The sequence below is a fragment of the Marmota flaviventris genome, chromosome 11, assembly GCF_047511675.1.
Source record: "Marmota flaviventris isolate mMarFla1 chromosome 11, mMarFla1.hap1, whole genome shotgun sequence".
Lineage (NCBI taxonomy): Eukaryota > Metazoa > Chordata > Mammalia > Rodentia > Sciuridae > Marmota > Marmota flaviventris.
This window is the reverse complement of record NC_092508.1, coordinates 29,132,969-29,150,921: the sequence shown is the minus strand read 5'-3', so window position 1 is coordinate 29,150,921 and position 17,953 is coordinate 29,132,969.

The following is a 17,953-nucleotide window of genomic DNA, read 5'->3' as shown; positions in this document are numbered from 1 at the left end:
GTGGTGAGAGAGGTGTGTTGAAGTCTCCCATGATTATTGTATGGTGGTCTATTAGACTCTTGAACTTGAGAAGAGTTTGTTTGATGAACATAGCTGCACCATTGTTTGGGGCATATATATTTATGATTGTTATGTCTTGTTGGTGTATGGTTCCCTTGAGCAGTATGTAGTGTCCCTCTTTATCCCTTTTGATTAACTTTGGCTTAAAATCTATTTTATTTGATATGAGTATGGATACTCCTGCTTGTTTCCGAAGTCCATATGAGTGATATGATTTTTCCCAACCTTTCACCTTCAGCCTATGTATGTCTTTTCCTATCAAATGCGTCTCCTGTAGGCAGCATATTGTTGGGTCTTGTTTTGTGATCCATTCTACTAGCCTGTGTCTCTTGATTGGTGAGTTTAAGCCATTAACATTTAGGGTTATTATTGAGATATGGGTTGTTCTTCCAGCCATATTTGTTTATTTATGTTACTAAACATGGTTTGTTTTCCACTTTGATTATTTTCCCCCCTTTAGTGTCCTACCTCCCACTGTTGGTTTTCATTGTTATTTTCCATTTCCTCTTCCTGTAATGTTTTGCCAAGGATGTTTTGAAGAGATGGTTTTCTAGCTGCAAATTCTTTTAACTTTTGTTTATCGTGGAAGGTTTTAATTTCATCTTCCATCCTGAAGCTTAATTTCGCTGGAAACACAATTCTTGGTTGGAACCCATTTTCTTTCAGTGTTTGAAATATGTTATTCCAGGATCTTCTAGCTTTCAGAGTCTGTGTTGAAAGATCAGCTGTTATCCTGATTGGCTTACCCCTAAATGTGATCTGCTTCCTTTCTCTTGTAGCTTTTAAAATTCTCTCCTTGTTCTGTATGTTGGGCATCTTCATTATAATGTGTCTAGGTGTGGGTCTCTTATGATTTTGCACATTCGGCGTCCTGTAGGCTTCTAGGATTTGGGGTTCTGTCTCATTCTTCAAGTCTGGGAAGTTTTCTCGAATTATTTCATTGAATAGATTGCTCATTCCTTTGGTTTGAAACTCTGTTCCTTCCTGTATCCCAATGACTCTTAAATTTGGTCTCTTGATGTTATCCCGCCAATTGGTTTTTGATGAAGGAGACAAGGCAGTTCAGTGGGGGAAAGGAAATTCTCAGCAAATGGTGCTGGAAAAATGAGAATGTCAAATGCAAAACAAAACAAAAGCAAGAAAAAACCCCTCATCTCATATCCTATTTGAAAATAAATTTGAAATGGGTCACATCCCTAAATGTAAGAACTCAAACTACAAAACTTTTAGAACATAGGAGAAAATCCTAGTGATCTTTGTTTTGGCAAAGTTTTAAAAATGTACCATGAAAAGGAAGAAATATAAAAAGAAAGTCAACTCTTTGAACTGTACCAAATTTAGAATATTTTGTACTTTATAAGACAATTTAAGAAGGTGAAAAGGCAAGCTGCCGGCTGGAGGCAAAGTATTTTTCAAAACATACCTGACAAAGGAGTACAGAATTAAAAGAACTGTTACAATTCAAGAACACCGTGACCAAGAAACTCATAAAAATGGGTAAAACTTGTGTAAAAGTTGATATAAGATGCTACATAAGGGCTGGGGCTATGGCTCAGTGGTAGAGTGCTTACATAGCATGTGTGAGACACTGGGTTTGATCCTCAGCACCACATAAATAAATAAAATAAAGGTATTGTGTTCATCTACAACTAAAACAAACAAACAAATGAAAAAGATGCTATATAAACACATAGAAAGATGCTCCATGGCCTTCATCATTAAGGAAATGCAAATTAAAACTATTTTGCACCCACTAGAATGGCTAAAATTATAAAAGTCTGGTAAAATCATGAAGTACTAATATGGAAGTAGATTAACTGGAACCCTCACACTCTGCTGATGTAAAGTGGTACATTTGGAAGATGTTTTGTTGGTTTCTGAAAAATTTAGATATGCACCCACTATACAATTCAACCAGTCTCCTCTAAGCATTGACCTAAGGCAAAAGAAAACATGTTCACACAATAATTTGTATATGAATGTTCACAGCATGTTTATTCCTAATAAGCAAAAGCTAAAACAACCTAAAATGTCTTTGATAGGTGAATGAGTCAAGTATTTATCATTCATACAAGAAAATACTTCTTTTTTTTATTGGTTGCTCAAAACATTACAATGATCTTGACATATCATATATCATACATTTGATTCAAATGGGGTATGAATTCTTATTTTTACCACATGTACAGATTGGAGGATCACATTGGTTATACATCCACATTTATACATACTGCCATACTAGTGTCTATACTTCTTAGTAATAAAAAGGGATGAGTTATCACCCAGTGTTTTAGTCAGCTTTTTTTCTTCTGTGATTAAGAGACCCGACCAGAACAATTGCAGAGAAGGAAAGTTTATTTAAGGGTTCACGGTTTCAGAGATCTCAGTCCATAGACAGCCAGCTCCATTCCTTGGGGCTCGAGGTGAGGCTGAACATTATGGTGGAAAAGTGTGGCACAGGGAATCAGCTCACCTAATGAACAGGAAGCAGAGAGAAACTCCACTTGCCAGATACAAAATATATACCCCAAAGGCACAGTCCCAATGACCCACCTCCTCAGCCACACCCTACCTGCCTTCATTTACCACCTAGTTAATCCTATCAGGGGATTAATTCACTGATTGGGTTAATAAGGCTCTCATAGCCTAATCATTTTCCCTCTAAATATAGACACATACACTATCTCACACATGAGTTTTTGGGGGACACCTCACATCCAAACCGTAACACCCAGGTAATAGAATGAATGCCTCTCAAAATAATGGTACATCAAGAAAGAAGTGTGCATACTGTGTGATTCAAATTTACATGTAATTCTAGAAAATTCAGACTAATCTGTGCTGACAGAAAGCAGATCAGTTGTTGTCTGGGAACAAGGGGAATTATTGTGGAGAGGGACAGGAAAGAGAGTTTACAAAAGGACACAAGGATGCTATTTGAGGTGACTGATATATTAATTATTTTGATGATGGTGATTTTTTTTGTGTATGTACTTAGGCCAAAAACTCATCATACTTGGAGATGGAGAATATAATGCTAAGTGAAGTTAGCCAAACCCAAAAAACCAAATGCTGATTGTTTTCTCTGATATAAGGAGGCTGATTCATTGTGGGGTTGGGAAGGGGAGTATAGGAGGAGAGGAATGGAGGAACTCTAGATAGGGCAGAGGGGTGGGAGGGCAGAATGAGAGGGACAACATTACCCTAAGTACATGTATGAAGAATGGTGTGAATATACTTTGTGTACAACCAGAGATATAAAAAATTGTGCTCTATATGTGTAATATGAATTGTAATGCATTCTGCTGTCATATATAACAAATTAGAATAAAAAATAAAGAAAGAGAGAACTGATATTTATGTTTATATACAAGAATATAAATATATTAATTTGTCAAAATAGCATACTATAGCAAATTAGCTCTATTTTTTTTCAACCAAGTGTCCAAGTATTTTAGTGTTGTATACTGAATAAACTTGTTTTTCAAATTTTAGAAAAAAACTCATCATACTGTTCACTTAAATAGATACAGTTTATTGTATATCAATTATATATGCAAATAATGCTATAAACCAAAAAAACCATTAGGCAGATCCAGACGAGTTAGGTAGCTTGTAGAGGCAGGTTTAATGAGAGTGCTGGCTGAAAGTAAGGAGGGGTAGAAAGTGGTTTTACAGAGGCATGGAGATAATAAGAGCCAGACTTCTCATTGTTGGAGATGAGTACAATTATAGAGAAAAAGGAAAACAGAATGAACTCAGTTATTGGATTGGAATTTGTGGTATCCGTGTAAGCTTAGATTTTTTTTAAGTATGTATCTATAGAAATATAGAGAGACTTGATGTGTGTGCATTCATATATATCCTACCTCTGTTCACAGAAAGGGTCTGGGAACAGTCATACCCCAGTTATAACAAGCTCAACCAGAAATACAGATCCTGAGCAAAAGTTCCCAGAAGCCTGTGTAAAGAGGCTTTCATTGGTCAACTCTGATAATTTGAGCATCAAGATAAATACTGGACAGTTATAGATGATAACCCATAGAATAAAATATGAACACGTGGCAAAAGAAACAAAAGAATAAATGAATAAATAAATAGGAAGATGAGAGAAGTGTCCCTAGGAGTAGAATGCCAACTAATAAATGCAGAAGGATTGATGATATTGGGAAATTTCCACTTGGCAACAATCACAGTAATTAACTTTAATGGATGTGAACCAGTGGGTGAAGGTACAATGAAGAATGAGATTTTTACATAGACTCAAATTACCTTTCTGCAAAACATTGTTGATTGAAAAAGGGTGAAACATGACTTTATAATTTAGAATCCTTGACCAAATGAAGCTACCACTGCCAGTAATGGACTCTGTAAATGTGAGATGGACTCTCCTCATCCCCACCCAACTGGGTCTGATGTCGTGATTGATGTGGCCACGCACACACCAAGAGAATGGGTGTGATTTATTATTCAATTTTGAGTCTTTCTGGAGAGAGTCAGGCAGACCCCCAGCCAGGTCTGAAAATGACTGGGAGAGTAAGGGGATGGTGAACTATGACTTTTGCTGCAAATAATGGGTGGGATGAGGTCAGGGTTCCTGAGCATGGGCCAGGGCTTATGAGGTTTGAAGCAGCGTGCACCCAGTTGTGGGCAGAAGGGAGAGAAACAGGGCTTGAGTCTGTCAACTATCAGCAATCACACATCAAAATAGAACCATATTAGGAACCAACAGATGACATATTTCACCCAATAGTGGCAATGAAAAGAATACAACTGTAATATTCCAGCCAAATACACATTATCTGGGACTAACTATAGAAACTGTAAACAAATCCACTGTATAGATAAGAGTTAACATCGGGTCTGAGTCTGCTTGCAAGGCTGACCCTTGGTTGGTGGCTGGGAACTTGTGTATGGAAGTGTTCTCACCATACTAACTGAGTTGAGTGGTTCCCTGTGCCTTGTCTGCTTGTAAAAGAAATGTGGTTTATGCTGAATCTGCTTTCCTTTGGAAATCTGGAATTTGGGTACTTGTTAGAGTGTGCTTATGAGACCATCCCCATAAAAGCCTGGGGGCACTGATCTCTAATAAGCTTCCTTGGTAGGGAACATTTCGTGTGTTATCACCACTCACTGCTGGTGGAACTAAGTATGTCCTTTGTGACTCCACGGAGCAAGGGCTCCTGGGAGTGTGCACCTGATGTTTTCTGGAGTTTTCCCATCATCTCTCACTCTTTGATGATTTTGCTTTGTATTTTTTGACTGTAATAAATGATAGTCAAGAATTCAACTATGCTGAGTCCTGTGAATCCTCACAGCAAATTGTCAAGCCTGGAGGTGATCTTGGGGGATCCTGACACCCTTGCCTTGAATATAATATTTGAAAAGATTGTCCTATAATCTTAAAAAAGTCTAGATCATGAAATTCAAGAGGCTGTTAACAATTTGAAACAAAATAAAATCTTGAACTGGATCCTTTGCTTAAAAATAAAAGGGTATTTCTGGATACTGATAAGTATAAGGTGTTCTTTGTGCCAACATTGCAACTTTTTGGTGGGTTTTGTTTTCCAAATTGAGAAAACATTTTATTAGTTATGTAATATTCAATTGCATAACAACTATCATAGTTTCCTTAGCCCAGTCGTTCCTAACTTGTAAGCACCTGAGGATCACTTGGGGAGTTAAAAAATACATGTCCAGATTCTATCTCCAGATATTTTTTTCCTAAATCAGGGAGATTTTGATTCTGTTGTTCTGATTTGAGGACTGAGCAGTCTTTAATAGTTTCATATAAGTGCTTTATCATATATAAATGCAGCTTTTTCTTCAATGTGTGATTTATTTGCCTTTTAATTTTGGCCATTTTACTCTTTATAAAGAGTTTTTACTTGAGGGTGAAAAAAATGTGCTGCATTAGTGAGAAGAGTTGCCAATTTCTAGGCTTATGATATATGTGGAAGGAATGCCAAAGAGACAGGAAAACACCATGAGCCAGAGTTCAGGGGTCTTGTTCAGAGGGTGATTTGGGGGTAAGGAATGTATATCAAACTCAACAGGATGTATTTTCTACTTCATAGGACTAATGTAAATACTCCTCGAAGGACTACATTAGAGTGAATGACACACACACTTGAGTTATTTTCTCCTTGGTCATAGAATATTTGAAAAATCAGATACTACCAAGTTAGTTGTACCACAGCTCCCGAAGATAAAGACTTGCTTAAAAATTAGTTCACGATGGAAGTGTAGTGTGGGCTGACAAAATCAGATGAGAATAAGCAGACTGTACTGTCCGTTATTGAGAAAATATTCTGAGCTAATCCCAGTAACCATCATCACAGTATTCAATATTATTGAACAAGAACTCTTATCATAAAATGTTACTTCAGAAATCCCATGGAAAATTTAGATCCAGAAGAAGGTAAGTGAAAGGATCGATAGATTTGAGAAATGTAGGCTAGTCTGCAAAAACCCATCAGCCCCACCAGGGGTAGTGGAAGGCTCCCACCACCAGGGGGAGCTCCCATCTCACTTCCCTTAGCTACCACTCCTCCCACAAAGAGGTTGACCACTGATAGTGGATTGGTCAAGTCTAACAACACAATTGAAGTCGCTGTTCTTGGAGCTGGAACTTAGGGCTGAAGGAAAGGCTAAACATGGTTGCTGGAGCAAATTTGTCTTTTACCTCATTTGGTAGGGTTTTCTCACCTTGACTGGCTTTTTAAGAAAATAGGATTCCCACACAGCTGAGGTGATAAAAGAAGTCAAGTGTTCTGCTTAGATCCATGGACCCTGCTGCCCCCTGGAAGGTCTTCCAGGGCAACAGATGGACGGTTACCAGGAACTGAGAAAAACTCTTCTTTCCCTCCCTGCTTTAATTGCAATTTGAGTTGAATTGTCTTTTCTTTCCATTAGAGCCAAATGATAAGGCAGACTGTGGGCCAGGAATACCCTCTGGGTAATGAGCCAGAACTGTTTATTGTGGGTTAGGAATTCATTCAAGGGCAAAGGAGTTGCTTCTCTCAAAACAGAGCTTCTCTGTAGATAGTTTTGGTCTGGAGGTATCTGCAACCATGGGCAATAGGGACAATTCCAGAATTTTTCTACCTTTTTATCTCATTTTTCTCAACCTGGGACAAGATAAAGCCTGATAGTGGCATAGGTTTTGGAGTACTATATGTATCTGATTAACCAGAGATGTGATGTCATCATTAAACAGATGCTGAGGGGGAAATGCCCTTCCCTGTCCTTCTTGTTCCCTCCTCCCCTCCCTTCTTGTTCATTCATTCTTTTCCTTTTGGAGATGGTTCCATCTAAGACATCTCAATAGTTGTTTTTCCTATTTAAAATTGATTTTCAACCATACGAGTGATTCCTGAATACTTTCTTCATCCCCCAATCTGGAAACCAACTGCTAAAGCTGCTGTTAAGTTATCTTTGAGCACCACCTCATTACCCCAATGCAGTAGCTCAGGCATCATAGTAGAATAGTTATGAGAGGGATTGTAGCCACATTGCCTAGGAGCAAATTTACTGTACCAGTTAAATCTGCAACTTTAAGCAAGTTACTTAACCTATCTGTGCCCAAGTGTCTTTATCTGGAAAATAGATTTTAATGCCTATGTCACAGAATGGTTTTGAGGATTAAATATAATAATGTATGTTAAACACCACATGGCACCTTGTAAGCCCTTAATGAATGAACGGAGGCTACAATAAGTCCACTTACTACTTGTGACATATACTTCTCTCTAATTCCTAGAGGTAATCACTATTATGAATTTTCAGAATATAATTTGAGTATCATTTGTATGTGTGATTGACAGAATGGTGCCATATTGTACATATTCTGCAGCTTGCCTTTTAAAATTAGCAATGGTGTTTTGAGATTTATCCATGCTGACACAAATGGATCTACTATCTACTTTTGACTGCTGTGTAATACACTATTGTATATCTATAATTGTCTTATTGCTAGTTAAAATGCTACTGATTTTTGTCTATTATAAATTTTACTGCATGGGACCTTCACATAAGTGTTTCTTCGTGCCTATGTGCCAGTTTTCTCTTGAATAAAAAAATCTATATGGGGAACTGCTGTGTTGTAGGGAATGTAAATTGTCTGAACTAATTTATACTTCACTAATAGTATCTCAAAAAACCCACTTACTCAAAGCCTTACAAAAATACTTTAATGACATTAAACTATTTTTCTCCATCTAATGGAAAGACACAGAATGTCATTTTTTGGTTTAATTTGCATTTTCCTGGTTTCTAGTGAGCTTGAGCATCTTTTCATGTTTATTGGCCATTTGCATTTTATCTTTTTTGAATCATCTGTTCATAATCTCTGTTCACATTTCCATTGTATTCTTGTATTTTTATTATCGATCTAAAGGACAATATTTATTTTATCATTTATTTTTTTGCAGTGCAGGCAATCAAACCCAGGGCTTTGCTCATGCTAGGCAAGTGCTTCACCACTGCAGTACATCCCCATGCCCTGAAGGATGATTTTTTATTAAGTGTGTTCTCTTAATTACTTTTGCTCCTCTTTTAGCTTTGTTTGTAGAGTCTTTGGTCAAACAGACCTATTTTTTTCCCCCAATATTGAACCTATTGATGCTCTACCACTAAGTTATATCCTAGACTTTATTAGTTTTTGACAGGTCTCACTAAATCACTGAGGCTAGCCTTGAACTTGTGATCCTCCTACCTCAGTTCCCCCAAGTTTCTGGGGTTATAGGCATGCACCATTACCTAAGAAATTTTTAATGGAGCCAAATTGATCAGTCTTTTCATGGTTTTTGTTTGTTTTCCATCTTCTTTAAGAAAACCTCATATGCATATTATCTTTCTTTTTCCTAAATGGACCTTTCCTAGGCAGGAATGCATAATCTTCTTAGAAAATATAAAGGCCTTTGGAGCCAGAGTGCTCTGATTGTATATATGCTTGCTCAGAAGCAGGGAAAAAACTACAAAGAGGAGGAAGGATTCAAAATCTGATCTGGGAACAAAAAACATATTCCTTGACCGTTGAAAATGGCCAGTCTGGATGTGGAGAGGAACAAGACTTTAAAAATAGATTTGTTTTTTTCTCTTGAGATCAAGTGAAAACAGAATGTAATTGGAAGGATGACATCAATCAGACAAATGTGTTAGCCTCCACGTTGTGAGGAGGACTGGGCCTACCGTAGGAACAGGTGAAAGTTTGGAAAAAAATATGAATCTACCTGCAGGAGATAGGGATTCCCTGGGGAAGTGGAAATGGAACATGAGTAAGGAATTAGATTGTGCTGCAGCACAGAAAAATGTTGTGAAAGGAGCACTTTTGCGGGCCAGCAAGAAAGCTAGGAAACACACGGGAGACAACATGTAGCTTGTCCTTACACCATTAAAATCTTGAGAAACACCTCAACAGGAATTCTAGCTCAGAAATTTGTTGATGATGGATTCTTCAGCTGGTACAAATGTGGAGGCAGAAGGGATATGTAATTCTTGGAGTGGAATTATTAGGACTGAAATTTTTCAAAGTATAAAATAGTTGCATTTTCAACATAGATGCCAGACTGAAAACAAATGATAATGCATGGTATCTGGTGGGAGATAGAGAAATGGAGAGGAGCAGGAAATTAGGACTCTGGCAAATACAAAGTCAGGAACATGGGATGCTTAGAGGTACCTTTCAAAAAATTTTTTTTAAATTTTTAATTTTTTTAAAAATTTTCTGCTTTAAGGATCAAACCCAGGGTGTGATGCATACTAGGCAAACACTCTACCACTGAGCTAGAGCTGAGTTGGAATTTTCACATGGGGTTTCAGCTCAGTTTAGCATTTGGGCACCAAGAATATGGAGATAAATAAAAAAGCAAATGAGGAAGTTTTTAATATGCAGAATGAATACAAATGGGAATAACACAGCCCCAGGAATTAGTGAGATTCTCATTGCTCATTTCTGAGTCATGTAAGAAGAGGAGCCAGACTATAGGAGTGGTGAGTTTCTCAATGCAATTTGGAATTTGGTATCACAATTAATCTCTTGATCATTTTTTTTTTCCCCTGAATTTAAGGTCGTAGGAGTTGGCGAGGATGGAACCTAGAAAACAACACAAATTTTCTGGCATTCTGGCTAAGCTTTCTCCATTCCTTTCCTCTTTAGCCTATCTCTGTATTAGAATCTTACAGCAAATGAGATTTGAGCATCACTGATTTCTTAGCTGATACATCTGCTATCTTTGGTTAGATTATTGCTGTCTTGGGAAGCAGGGCCATCCTGAAGCAAAACTGATGTCCTTTAATTTCTGACCCCTGATTTACAGGTTTATCTCTAACTATACCCTTCTTAGCTTCTTTTCAGACTTCTCCATTAGTGGTGCAGCGCAGGTATCCTCAAAATGTTCTTCTATGTTCCAAACTTAAAACACGTAGCTGTTAAACAAACAAACAAACAAACAACAACACACACATACAAAACAAAAAACACCAAAACTAAATATTTTCGTGGCCTAGAAATAGAAACACTCCACAGTACATGGGGACTGCAGTGAGGCCCGCTGGGCTGTGGGTCCAGAAATAGGTAGGGCTAGGAGCATGACTCCCACAGGACAATGAAAACCAAAGTGGCTGGCAGGTGTGGGGCACCAGAGCCAGCATCACTGTGCAAAACCAAAGGCTGGGTGGGACTGCCCTGACCATGAAAGGAGGTTGAAACGGCTCTGATCACTACTTGAAGCTGTGACTTTCTAAAGCTGAATCCCTGTAGGGGACGGGAGGAAGTAGAGCAAGCTGTGCGGCAGGACCTATTATTTTTTGCCCAGTAACTAGTTCCACGGTAGCCCCATCCCTCTGGGCCAGGAGCACCCTCCCTCCAAAGCAAGAGTGGCTTTTGGATCTGAGTGGTAGTTGTCCCTGGGGACTGCACAGTGAAGACAGAACACAGAGGAAGCGACACAAGACAAAATAACCACAGATCCCACCCGACCCAAGAGGAGCTCACCATCCCAAACGTAAAACCACTCTTAAGAAAACGGGAATGAAAAAGTCAACAAAATCAGAATCAGGAGATGAATGGACTCCCAGTGAAACACTAAAGAAGAGGAAAATATCAAGTGATTTAAAAATTATGTTTCAGGGTTGGGGATGTAGCTCAATGGTAGAGAGCTTGCCTAGCATGTGAGAGGGCGTAGGTTTGATCCCCAGCACTAAGAAAGAAAGAAAGAAAGAAAGAAAGAAAGAAAGAAAGAAAGAAAGAAAGAAAGAAAGAAAGAAAGAAAGAAAGAAAGAAAGAAAGAAAGAAAGAAAGAAAGAAAGAAAGAAAGAAAGAAAGAAAGAAAGAAAGAAAGAAAGAAAGAAAGAAAGAAAGAAAGAAAGAAAGAAAGAAAGAAAGAAAGAAAGAAAGAAAGAAAGAAAGAAAGAAAGAAAGAAAGAAAGAAAGAAAGAAAGAAAGAAAGAAAGAAAGAAAGAAAGAAAGAAAGAAAGAAAGAAAGAAAGAAAGAAGAAGCCGGGTGCACACTCCTGTAATCCCAATGATTCAGGAGCCTGAGGCAGGTGGATCACAAGCCAGCCTCAGCAACTTAGTGAGACCCTAAGTAACTTACTGAGACCTTGTCTCCAATAAAAAATAAAAAGGAGCTGGGAATATGACTGTGGTTAAACACCCCTAGTTCAAGCCCCAGTACCAAAGAGGGAAAAAAGAAAAAGAACAAGAAGTGGTTATCTGGACTTGGGACTTTGGCAACAAAGGGATTGGTTACCATTGTGAAATAAAAAAAAAAAAAAATTAAAGGGGAAATGAAAACAAAACCAAATAGAACCAAATAATTTGAGTCCTTTGTATATATTTAGAATAATGGACTAATTTATTCAAATCAGTATACTCAGTTTTGACTGTAAGGTGCTGAACACTATTTGAGGCATGTGGGACACACCAGTGAACAGAATAAAGAATATTAGCCCTCCTGAGCTTACATCCAGCAAGGGAGAGACAACAATTAATAATAAAAATAAATAATCAAATCACATAGCATTTCTAAAAGTGATGGGTATTGCAGGGGTGAGTATACAACCAGAGATATGAAAAATTGTGCTCTATATATGTAATAAGAATTGTAATGCATTCTGCTGTCGTATATAAATAAAAAATTTACATTAAAAAAAGAAAAGACGGAGCAGGATAAGAGGAAACTGTGGAGTGGGTGGATTAGAAATAAAAGTCTTATTCATTAAAGGTTCTTTAAATAAGCTATATCTGATAAAATTTTAAGCCCAATTTAAGTTGCTATGTATATATTTTAAAACAAAACATGTCATTTAAAAATGAATTCCATATTTCCATTCAGCATGTAGGCTGTATTTACCTAACTAGTGTGGCTTTAAGGTTTTTCTGCTTTTCAATTGAGAAAGGAAATTCACTGAAATCATTTTTGCCTTCAGAAGAATATGTATCTGGCTTACTAATGTTTTTTGAAGTTCTGTGGATTTATGACTTGTCAGAGGAACCACAAATCAGTGTTCCGAGAACTGACAAACCTAGAAGTCTCATCTGAGCTGGCAATCTGAGGAGATAAGGCAGAGAGCAAAGGTCCAAGTGGGAGACACAGACCTAAGACACCAAGAGATTTAGAAATAGAGAATGGAAGCCAGAGGTGGGGGGGTGGTAAAAAGAGAGGGAAGGGGAGGAGCACTGTGGCTGCTCCTTACAGGGGCCTCTGGCCTTGGGTCTTGGTAAAGAAGGCAGCTTCAAGGGCTTTGCCCTAGCCTTGACACTTATATTTCTTTCTTATTAAAAAAATGATTTACAATAGTCTTTTTGGTACAACTCGATAGCAAGTTTTTTTTTTTTTTTTTAAGAAATCTGCAAAATGATTGTTTTAATCTGTGGTCAGGAAAAGGAGAATTCCCACCAGGAAGTTGGATGATTCAGTCCTCTTCAGGCTGCTTCCCCTCCTGCTAGATCTTGATCGATAACAGCCAAAGGGGGAGATGAGGGCCAGGCACATAAAGGAACATACATGTACATCTGGGATATAGCTTGAGAGCCAGGCACCTTGATGTCATCTTTGTCCCCAAATTGCTTTTGCATGACTTTCCATCTTGCCTGAAATTCCCATTCATCAGAGTAAGACACTTTTCATTCGAGAATCACAACATTGAAATGCAGTTGTGTCACCTAAAAGTTCAGCTACAAGTTCATTTAGAAGATAAAGAACAGGGTCTACAGATACAAGGACACTGAGCAGGCAAAGAATAGGGAATGGGGGTGGAAAAAGGAGACAAAAGTAAACCCATAGAGAACAGCTCAGGAGAAGCACTTTCTTGAGGAATTGTAATAAAATATTTCTGGCCCCCAAGAGGATGTAGGAAATTATCCAAAGAAGGCGTATAGGAAAAACTTCTTTATATTATACTTTGTTTCTGCAACAGACATGTATAGATAATATTACCCTAGTCCATTTTCTGCTGGTGTAATAGAACACCACAGCTTGGATAAATTATAAGCAGTGGAAGTTTAGTGGTTCATAGTTGTGGAGGCTGGGAAGTCCAAGATTGAGGGGCTGCATCTGGTGATAAACTCCTTACTGTGTTCTACCATCCATGGCAGAAGGCATCATCACATGGCAAGAGATCAAAAGAATGAGAAACAAAGAGATGGAGGGTGAGAGTGGGGAGAGATAAAGGGTGTGTGTGTGTGTGTGTGTGTGTGTGTGTGTGAAGGGAGGGATGTGCATGAGAAAGCTCACTTTTACAATAAAGCCACTCTTGAGGTAACTAACCATCTCCAGTGATAACAATATTAATCAATTCTTGAGGGGGAAGCTCTCATGACCTCATCATTCTTAAAAAGTCCGACCTCTCAATATGATGGCAATGACAATTGCATTTCAACATAAATTTGGAGTGGAAATTCAAACCATAGCAAAAATTAAAGAAAATTTACCATCAATCCATGGATACTACTTCATTTGTTTTTCTAGGTTTTAAAAATATCTACTATGGAAATCAAGATATGGTAGACCTCAGAGATCCAGGGAGGAGTTTTGTATATAACCTTACAGCTTGCAAGAGAAGGTGCCAAGATCTTTGTTAGCATAGCTCTAATTCTGTTGGTCGCAGGATAGTCAAAGAAAGACTTACAGCCCAGACAATCACTAGGGGATATGGAAATTGGAAAGTGGAGTGGGTGTGGAAAGCCCCCTGTGCCCTGTCTTGAGTCACTTCATGATGCATATAACAGTGGTTTTTAGGCTGTGTCTAGCTCTCAGTTAGTCCACTTAATAAAGTAGCAGTTAACCCTGAGCTATTTATCCATTTTGAGTGCAAGTGTTAAGGCAAAATGACTCGGTATCTTGTCTGAACAAGTAATTACCACCATATGTTGGAATATAGAATCTATCCAAAAGAATAACCCCCAGCTGCACAGGACAATCATAATGTGCAAACTAATCAATAAATTAAGTGTGTTAATAAAAAACAACCACCTGTGAACTTACTGAATTAAATCAGAAGCATATGGATGCAGGGGCGTATCAAACCCATATCAGAGAAAGGAGGCCCATAAGCATATCAAACACTCAAGACCACCAAATGATGTAGTCTCCTCCCTTGAAACACATGAAGGAGAGGTATCCAAGACCCTGGCTGGGCACACACACCTCTCATCAGACCATCTGGTGAAGGCGGCATGAGGTAGACAGGCAAGAACTCCACCAACTCCACGAACTCCAGACTGAGTCCCCAGGGCTTCTGCTCAGCTCGATCTATAAAGTTTTGTGCCCTGGACAAGTTCTTAGGCTGGTTTATAATCCTATCCAGCACCCCCAGGGATTCTTTTGGGTGTGTCTCTGCTCTCTGCCTTTGTTCTCAGCCTGTGGAAAACCTGTGGCTGCTTAACCCTTTCTTAGCCATTCTGTAATCTGTATATCATTGTGTAGAGTGTGATATGTGATAGATATTAGTAATTAGAAATAAAACAGTATAAAAGAACCTGTGATTGCCCTGCTCAAGGCTACAGAGTGAACTGTAAGTATTCGGTGAATTAAAATGGGTGAAAGTGATAGAGCTTCTGAACATGTTGTTATTGAATAACAATCAATTCTGACATTGTGGAAAGACACATCTGGTTAATGGTATTGCTTGCTCATGATGGTGGGGATGATCTGTTCTCTTCTTAGACTTTAGGTTTATGTGCCTGTAGCTTCAGTCTGAGGGAGGACCATAGGCCAGCAAAACATGGATGGTCAACCAGTTGGGAATGGGAGACGGCTTAGTGTGTTTTCAGATAACAAAGTTTTTACTTTGGAGTTTGCGAAGTGGTGAAATGACAAGCCAAGAAATTATTCAACTATCTATAACTACTTTAAAATTATTTTTTAAATTTTAAAGTAAAAGTTACAATTATTTTTTTAAAAAGTACATATTTCCTTGGTTTAGTCTACTTATTACCCTCGTTAATTTGATGGGTTAAGATTAATAGTGACTATGCAGATAGAATTGGTATAGAGGCTGTGCCGGGCACCCAGAGTTGGCAGTGTGTTGTTGTTAGCTTTGTTTCTCTTCCCTTTGTCCTCTTTAGAAGGAAAACATTTTTCCTCTACCCTCTTAGTTTCAGTGTTAGGGGACCTGCAAACTAAACTGATGAAAGACAGATGAACAGGAGAAAAAAGGTTTATTCATATACATATAGCAGCTAACTGGTGTAAGATAGGGTTTATGAACCTAACCTATTAGGGTAAAAGGAGAGGGAAGAAGCAGCTTCTATGAGGAGAACTAAGTTTCTTTAGGAAAGGCAAATGGATTTTTTAAGGAATAAGTGGAAGTTTAATAAGGCAGTTTCGATAATGTTTGTTTATGCTGGTTCTTGTGGGCTTTCTTCCTTCTTCATGGCCATAAAACTCCCCCAGAGAAGGAATTTATGGTAGCCTCATTTCACAGAAATTGCTGCTTTCAGTCAGATATTCTGAGAAGGCTTCTTTCTGCATCTGTTGAACCTTAAATGTCTTTAGCTTAAAATAATCTTCAAACCCACTCTGGGGTTCTGAGTGGGTCCCACATCCCATTTAAATGTTTCAAAACTCCCTTATGTCAGAACACTCTTAGTTATAGTTTTAGAAAACACAATCCAAACAGATTTTGAGGAAGATTTATTGATTCACCCACCTGGAAAGTTCAAGCGTAGATGTCACCACGCTCTTTATCAGCGTTGTCTCTTTTCTCAGGCAAACTCTCCTCTCTTGGTGGGAAGATGAGAGGGAGGTCCCTCCCCCATTTGCTCTAGCAAATGTCCAGAATTAGCTGCCCTTGATTTAACTGGATGATAGATCTGCCATTGTGTCAATCATAGTGACCAGACATGTACCAAGCCTGGACTGTATGCCCATCCCAAACCAAGTTGCGGGATCAATTCTTTCGAACCTTGTGTATTCAAAGTAGGTAAAAGATGGTTCCTGAAGAATTCGCTTACCAGAAGAAGGTAAAACAGAGTTTGGTATCCAAAACAATGCATGGTGAGTGTGTGTGTGTGTGTGTGTATATTTGGCATATAGTTAAATAATATTTTTAATATTTATGATAAAGTTTGTGCTTTTTGGATGTTGAAGATGCAATATGATTCAGTCCTAGGATGTGAGAAGATATAGTTAATATATACAAGAGCCCCCCAAGCCAGGCTTAGCGGCACATGCCTATAATCCCAGAGATTTGGGAGGCTGAGGCAGAAGGATTACAAATTCGAAATCAGCCTCAGAAACTTAGCAAAATTGTCTCAAAATAAAACAAAAAGGGCTGGAGATGTGGGTCAGTGGTTAAGTGCCCCTGGGTTCATTTTCAGATAACAAAGTTTTTACTTTGGATTGATCCCTGGTTAAAAAAAAGAGCCCCCTAAAAGAGAAGAACAGTGGATAAGACTCTAGGAGGCGAATGAACTTAAACTGGAGAATTAGTTGTGGAGCATGGTAGCTGTTGTCAACAAGGTTGCTAAGAATAGATCTTAAATAATTTCACTACAAAGAAATCATATGAGATGATTTATATAACAATTAGCTTGATAATCACTTCACAATGTTTATACATGTCAAAACATCATGTACACTATAAATATTAAATTTTTGTTTGTCAATTATACCTTAATAAAACAGGAAAAAATAAATACATTACCTGAATAAATATCCTTCCCCCAAAAAAGAACCACCTCAAAACTGAATTGAAAGAGATGATGTGTAGAGTCAGTTGTACGCTCTCTCCTGATAATGGTCCTTCCAATAATTATTGGGTGTGGCTTGAATGGTGATAAGAGGGAGGAATTGACCTGGGCAGGAACTGTGAAAAATGTTATGACCCAGGCAGGGCTATAATTCCTGTACATTTCATTAAAGATGAGTTCTGGAGCTGGATATTATGAGATCAATAAAGGTCCTTAAGTTTCCATATTGACACCTGGGCTCTGGCCTCCTCGTGTTATCCTAGCAACCTCAGGGTGCTTGCTACAGAAGGTCTCAGGAGAAGTCACGTGGTTACAAGACATTTCTGCACTGAGTAAATTGGTTCTTAATATGTTTGTGTTCTTTTTCCTATTCTGTCACCTTCATAAAGCATGGTATTATTTTTCTTGGCTGTCTGCACATGGAGGGTGATTGAGGAGATGGATTGATTCCTGTAGTAGCAGAAGGAACTTTCATCACATTTGTCTCCCACTGTCTGCATCTTCAGATATTGCCCCTCCCTTTGGTTTCAGAAATAAATTTAATCAATAAAATAAAACTGGTTCTGTGCATAAAATTAGATCCAATGTCAGTTGGAATGACTCATATTTTACCCTTAATATTTATGAATTACTTTTTCAACTGGCATGCAGCAATTCAGTTTCACTTAAACATAAAAGGTCATTCTAAACAACAGT